The sequence below is a fragment of the Pseudorca crassidens genome, chromosome 5, assembly GCF_039906515.1.
Source record: "Pseudorca crassidens isolate mPseCra1 chromosome 5, mPseCra1.hap1, whole genome shotgun sequence".
NCBI classification, from domain to species: Eukaryota; Metazoa; Chordata; class Mammalia; order Artiodactyla; family Delphinidae; genus Pseudorca; species Pseudorca crassidens.
In genome coordinates, this window is record NC_090300.1 from 147,903,380 (window position 1) to 147,910,088 (window position 6,709).

General features: G+C 61.4%; 1 protein-coding gene across 1 annotated transcript in view; it reads right to left on the bottom strand.

The window, feature by feature from the left end:
• The window catches only part of ITGB2 (integrin subunit beta 2), a 39,603-nt gene extending 34,989 nt beyond the window's left edge, over nucleotides 1-4,614 (bottom strand). Inside the window, exon 1 of the mRNA XM_067739658.1 lies at nucleotides 4,489-4,614. The gene's annotated coding sequence lies outside the window, so the exon portion shown is untranslated. The remainder of the gene's footprint in view (nucleotides 1-4,488) is intronic.
• Between the last annotated feature and the right edge of the window lie 2,095 nt (nucleotides 4,615-6,709).

The following is a 6,709-nucleotide window of genomic DNA, read 5'->3' on the forward strand; positions in this document are numbered from 1 at the left end:
CCCGACTCTCATCAAAGCATAGAGATGGACTGATACGCTTGACAGTGTGGACGGTCACATGAGCAGAGCCCCTGTCAGAGGGAGGAAGACTGGGCTCTAAGTTTAAAGGAGACGGAGCCAGCAAAAATGTTAAGCGATGACCAACTCTGGAGGAAAACCAGAAAGTGGTACCAAGAAGAAAAGGTAATTACAGTGTGTCCACTTGGCTCAGCAGAACACGTTTACACAGTGAGAATAAGGAAAGCACTGAGCCCAGGTTAAAAATAAAACTGTGATAACAGCTCTACGGAGAGGTGACGGCCGGGGCGGGGGTGTGAGGAGCTAACACCTCCCTCTACTGGAACAGGAAGATCTAACGCCTTCCCAGACCCCTCCCTTCACCACAAAGGCCAGGCTGATCTGTGGGGCACCCGTGGTGGGGTGGGGTGGGGGGGGTTGGGGGCACGGGGGTGGGGGTGGACATCTAATCCTAACCCAGTCCCCAGGGTCATTCCTCTCCTTCCTGGTACTTGTCATATTGCTATTTCCTGTTCAATTTGTGTTTTGCACCAATGCCACTTGAGGATGCACATCACAGGAAGTCTGGGCTGCCTTTGTCAAAGCAAGTTGGCACCTTCCAACCCCGGATTGAGTGGCCCAGTCCCCAGAGGCTCTGTCTAAGCTCCTCATGCCCCAGGGGCCTGGCTGGGGGGAGTGGAGTCTGAGGCTAGAGACAGCACTTGCAGTTGGGGTCCAACAGTTGGGCCCACTGGTAATGGTGGCAACTCAGGACCCTTGGCCTTGTTTTTCCTCTGGGCCTTAGTTTCCCACAATCTGCTCCCGTGCCCAGTTGGGAGGATAAATGAGGACACGTGAAAGGATCCTGCAATGGGCCTGGCACACAGCTGGTGCCCGATATGTGCAAAGATGTAAATCATACAAAGAAAAATGAGATGTGGTCCCAGCGCTCATGGAGCTTTTGATAAAATTACAGACTTTTTTTTTTAGGGGAGGGTCTATATCTGGATTTACAGAGAAATTCTTCCCTTTAAGTTTTCTGCTTCTACCTTCTAACTTTTCAACCTGGGGGAACAATCTATCTTTTCTGCATTGGTCTCTTTCCATGTAATAGGAATTGGATTCTCTCCCCGTCCCCTCCCAGCAATGCGGTGCCAATTCGAGCCTGGCTTCCGCAAGTTGAGAGGATGAAGTAAGAAGGATGCAGAGGAAAGCATGGCATCTGAGCCCTTCCTGGGGGGTGGGGGGTGGGAGCACGGGCCCCGCCCACCCCAGGAGATGGTGGGTTTTAGGCAGGGTGAGATTTCAGAGGACTGTCTGAGAAACTCCTTCTCACCCGCCCCCCTGGCAGGATCCCTGGGAAGGTCCACAAAAGCCCACGTGCTTTTGTGATCCTCCCGCACCGGGGACCCCAAGCTTTAGCGAAACCTAATTACCTGCCTCATCCCTGAGTTCGCCTGTGTTGTCCTACCCGCACGCTTGGCCCTGAAGCCCTCCTTGCCCACCCACACATTTCCCACCCTGAAGGGTCCCACCTAAACGCTGTTGGCCCCTGGACCCCTCATCCCTGCTGTGTCCCTAGCTGGTAAGGAGCTGCCCCTTCCTCTGGCCCCAGGGTGGCGTTTTACACGCAAGGTGGCACACCAGTCGTGTAGAGGTGAAGGGCAAAGGCCTGGGTGTGTGGCCTCAGACTTGCAGCCAGTCCCCTCGTCCACCGATGAGAATGACGACCACGGCGCTCTGTCACCAGGTGTGGGGTTATGAGCCACACGGACACAGAACAGCGCCTGGCACAGAGGAAGTGCGATGGCTCTGCTGGGGATGGGGAGAGGCAAGCTTTCCTGAGAAGAGCAGATAGCACCTGTCTTCAGCTTGGCTGCTGTGTGACCTGTGCTGTGACAGCCACAGCCCATCCTGCCTTCGATAAGCAATTGCATTTAAACACAGATGGAGGGCCAGCCTGTGGGTTGGGGCTCTCCGGGAGTGAGGACAGTGGCGATGGGGGCGGGAGGAGGGAGCGCACTTGGGCGCTTCTTGGGAGCGCAGATCCACTGGTCCACGTCCAGCCCGCTGGATCGGAGCTCGGGGTGGGCCCCGGTGTCTGTTTAACACACTCCGGTGGCAGGTCATCAGTGGGGGGACAAGCCCAGATGGGACCCTGTGTCCCACGCCACACTGGCCTGCACGGGAAGGCACTAGGCACTGGGGTGGAAGGAGAGGAGGACGCCAGAGGCTGGAGCAGAGCCCAAGACCACCCAGTGCTGAAGCAGACCCCAAAGGTCACTTCTGTCTTGGAAACTTTCTCTCTTGGCCTTTCCTGTCATTTCAAGACTCCTCCTCCGCTGAAGCACCTCACTGGCTCCCCAGTCCCCACTGAACCCCCCAAGGCGGGCGTTGCAGTGCCTGACCCATCTGGGCCCCCGGCACTCTCGCAGGCATCCCGGCTGGGGCCAGGGGCCCCCCTCTGCACACCTGCTCTCCTCCCCCTTCTTCCTCCCTCCTGTCTGGTTCTGGGTCCCAGCCCAGAGGCAGCCTCTCGGCCCGGTGGGGCCTCTCCAGAAAGGTCTCGCCCTCCTTCACCGGGGAAGCCCCTGTGGTTGGGGGGACGGTCTCCTGTCTTCCTTCTCCCCTTAGGTCGTGTTGCTTTTCTCCAAGAACTAGCAGCTCGTCTCCGGCGCGGGCCCCACGGGTCAGCCTTGCTGCTGGTACACAAAGGAGGAGGGCAGGTGGGAGTGGCTGAGCTCGGGAGAGCTGGGGTCCAGGCCGAGCGCAAGCCGGGCAGGGGGCTGCAAGGCCTTAGGCCGGTTCCTGGAAGGCGCCGCCTTCTACCTGTAAAGTGAGGGTGGGGGTCTGCCTCTCAGGATGCTGAGAGGAAGTACAGGAAGCTCTCAGCAGAACCTGGGAACACGGAGGTGGGGCAGGGGTCAGGGCCAAGTGCCAGGCCAGCCCAGCAAGGCTGCCGAAGCGGGGGCAGGGCAGGCGGTCAGGAGTGGAGAGCAGGGCACCCAGAGGCTGGCTAAGCTTGGGGTGAAGCCGAGGTGGAGCTGGGGAGGAACACTGCCCTAATCTGGGCGTGGCACCGTCCAGCAGGGAGCGACCCACTGAAGGTCACATGGGTAGGAGGTGGGGCCGAGCTGTCAGAGCTGAGCTGCAAGCTGGCTGACCCTGGACTGTGTGCTGCGTGGGTGTCAGGGAGACCTAATCCTTTCCGCATTTTAGCAACGATCGAACTTCCTAGTTACAAAGGCTGCACCACCCAGGGAGGGAAAAGAGAGAGGCTCGAGGGGTGTGGACACTGTGCACTGTGGGGTCATCTCTGGGCAACGGGATTAAAGGGATTTTAACTTCAGAACTAGATTTCTATATTTCCCAAATTGTCCATGATAGCCACGTATTAATTTCGTAATCAGAAAAGGGTGTTACTGTAAATCAAGTTAATGAGACCACAAACCAAAAACCAAAAACCTACGGACCCACCCCCATCCGCTGGCTCTCTCTCTAGATGGGGGAGGGCTAAAAGGAGGAAAAGGAACAGAGCTGGAAGGAGGGCGCCAGGCGGCGGGGCTCCCCGGAGTGCCACGGGCCAGGGCCACCGCGTCTCTTAGCCCGCGGAGTCAAGTGGAAATCGCGACCCGGGTAACCTCCCGCCCGGCCTCATCCTCTCGCCCCTCCCTCACCACTTCCTCCCGATCACCCCCCCCTCCCCCGCGACCACACTGAGGACGCATTATTTTACCCCAAGAGTTTCCCAGTGCGGCAACTGCACAACCCCAAATAGTTTGCCAGACCTTCCTGTCGCATTGCTGGGCGCAGACGGGCGGTACCCGCTAACCCCGTGGTCGCCGCGCGCAGAGGCGCACAGGTTGGGCCCGGGCTGCGCTGTCCCACAGCCAAGCGGGAGGCACGCGTGCCCGATTCCCAGAAATTCCTCCTGTTTGGGGGATGCTCAGACGACAAACGGCCCCGCAGAGACCCAAACCGATCATCTTTAACCCCAACTCCGGCCTCATTCTCCCAATCCGTAGCCGGTGGACGGAGCCCACTCGACCGCGAGGCCGGCGCAGGCCCCAGCCGCACGCCCTGGAGTCTGGCGCCTCCTTCCCGGAGCCGCTTCCTTAGGGGTCCTCGGGGCGCGCCCGCAGAAGCGCAGAGGGTGGGGAGCCGCCTCCGCCCCCATCGCCCCGGGGCAGCAGGGCGGGGCAGGAAGGTCCTCACATCGAGGACTTTTCTTTGCCCCTGCCCGGCTCACACGCCCCAAGGCCCGCGCGCCGAACCTCCGCCTGCCGCGGGGCACCCTGCCTGGTGCTGACGCTGACACCCCGACGGCCCGCCCCTGAGCCGCCAGACTGCCGGGTTTGCTTCCCTACCGACTTGCTGCCACTGGAATCTGAGCACCGGCTGCCCGCAGGGGCTTCCTGGTGCTTTACCTGACAGTCCTCAAAAAACCCCTGCGGTAACCCAGTGTAGAGATGGGGAAACTGAGGCTCCTACCTTGCCCAAGTCACCTCCAAGCCTGGCCAGCTCGCTGGGGGCGCGTGAACCGGGCCTCCTCTCCGGGGAGAGGCCCCGGGGGCTCCCGAGACCTAGACTCAGGCCCGGCAGGGGCTGAGGGGAGAGGAGTGTGGCCAGGGAGGGGGCTGATAGGACGCCTTCCTGGGGCTGAGGAGGGCTAAGGAAGGCTTATCCGGGGCCAGGTTCACCGGGCTGGGCGCTGTACGCGGGAGGCTGCTGCAGCCCCAGGACCACCCCAGGAAGGAAGTCCTGACAGTGGGCACATGGAGATGCGTGGGGTCAGGGCATTGGCCCAGGGTTAGTCAGGGCTGGGATGCAGTGGGCCCTGGGGCTCCACGTCCCAGCCCGGTCACTGGCCAGGGCGGCGCCCACGCCGCAAGGAGCCGCGGGCGCTGGGAGAAGCAGCGGGTCAGAACCGGGGGTCTGCAGCCCCGCTATTCGCAGGTGCTGTGCGCTCTAACGCGCAGCCTGGTGGGGTTTGGGAAACCCGAGAGCAGAGAGCGGGGGCGTCATCCGGAAGTCCTTGCGGAGGGCCCCGAAGGGCCGGGTGGACTGGGATGGGCGGCCGGGTGTTTGCCCCGAGGCTCTCCCGGAAGCCATCCTTCCACGACTTCCTGGGACCACCGGACCCGCGAGGAGGTCCGCGCCCTGCGGAGGCTGAAGGCGCTCGGGGTCCGGGGAAAGGCCCGCGCTGGCATCCCCAGCACGCCCGCGCCTGCGCCCGCGGCGCCCAGCGCCTCCAGAGAAACCCACGCGGGCCGCGGGCGCCCTCCCGCGACAGAAGAATTAACTCGCGCCTCCAGCACGGGGGGCGTGGCCTGTCCAGAGACCACCAAGGCCGCGAGGTCCCGCAGGGAGGCGGACGGCACGTGGGACAGAGGAGACACGGCTGAGCGCCGGGAAGGACAGAGCGGCTGAGGGAGGGGTCCTCCCCTGGAGGCCAAAGCCAGGGGTAGCCTTTCCAGGGCGATCATGGCCGTGGCCCCTCTGGGGAGGTAAGGGCCTCCAGTGAGGAGGCCAGGGCAGGAGCCCAGGTGGGGCTGGAATTTGGGGGGAGTGATAAAGGGGCTCTTGGGTTGGATGTGACAGGGAGAGGGGACGCTAGCCAAGGTGACGCCTCGGTTTGGGGCTTGGGCGGCTGTGTGAGTGCCCGTGCCATTTCTGCTGAAGGGGAATATACTGCCCGGGTAGTGGGGGCAGGTTGGGATGGGAACCAAGAATTCCACTGTAAGAGTCTCTGAATTTCAGGTGGAGACCCAGAGAGAGGTCGGGGCTGCAGATGAAAGTGTCAGGGTAGCAGGGTGTGGCCTGGTCACGCAGAGGGATGAAGGGAAAGAGAGGGAACGGGCCCCAGGATTTAAAAAACTCATAGCTGACCCATTTTGCAGCAGTTGGACGTTCTTTTCCTTCTACTGAGAAAGCATGGGCTGCACAGAAAATGCAAAAAGCAGACCCTGGAATGGAGGCCGCCCAGCAGGCCTCTGGCTGCATGCGCCCTGGCAGCACGCGTACCGGGCAGTCATTACCTCTGTGTTCTCCTTAGGCCTGGCGGGACCAGAGAATGGCTCGTGGCACCCCTTAAGGAGGTTGTAGGTGCCACCAGATGAGTGGGGACACGAGTGGGTGGTGGGCTTGGCCTTCTCCATGCTCCAGAAAGTCTCCCCAGAAGTTCCACTAGTCTGGGTCACAGCCAGGAAACAGGTTCTAGCCAAAGGAAGCTGGTCTGGCAGGCGCTGGTCACACACCCAACCTGGCCCTGGGCAGGCAGTGGTGATAGCAGAGCCACTGACAGAGTCGGGGTGCCGAGTCTGAGAGCTGGCTTCTGGGGTTTCTTCCAGGGACATTTCTCTCTGGCCCCAGCCCAGATCCGTTCCGTGAAGTCGCCCCTATAAATCCTGGCCTGATGCCTCTGAGGTGTTTTACTAAGTATGGGGTTTCCTTTAGGGGTTCCCCAGTCCTCCGATTCTCTTCCTCCCCGCAGGGCGTTTTTGACAGGCTCAAGCAAGCACACTCGTGTATTTCAACAACCTTGATCCCCTCCAGCGCTGTAACCATCATTCTCCAGATCACAGGGAGGCTGCGTGATTCCAGCAATTAGTCACACCTGCCCCGGGAGGCGGGGCGGAGCCCAAGGCGGGACGAGGAGCGAGACCCCGCCCCCACACCGCAGCCCCGCCCCTCTGCGGCGCCGCCTTACTCC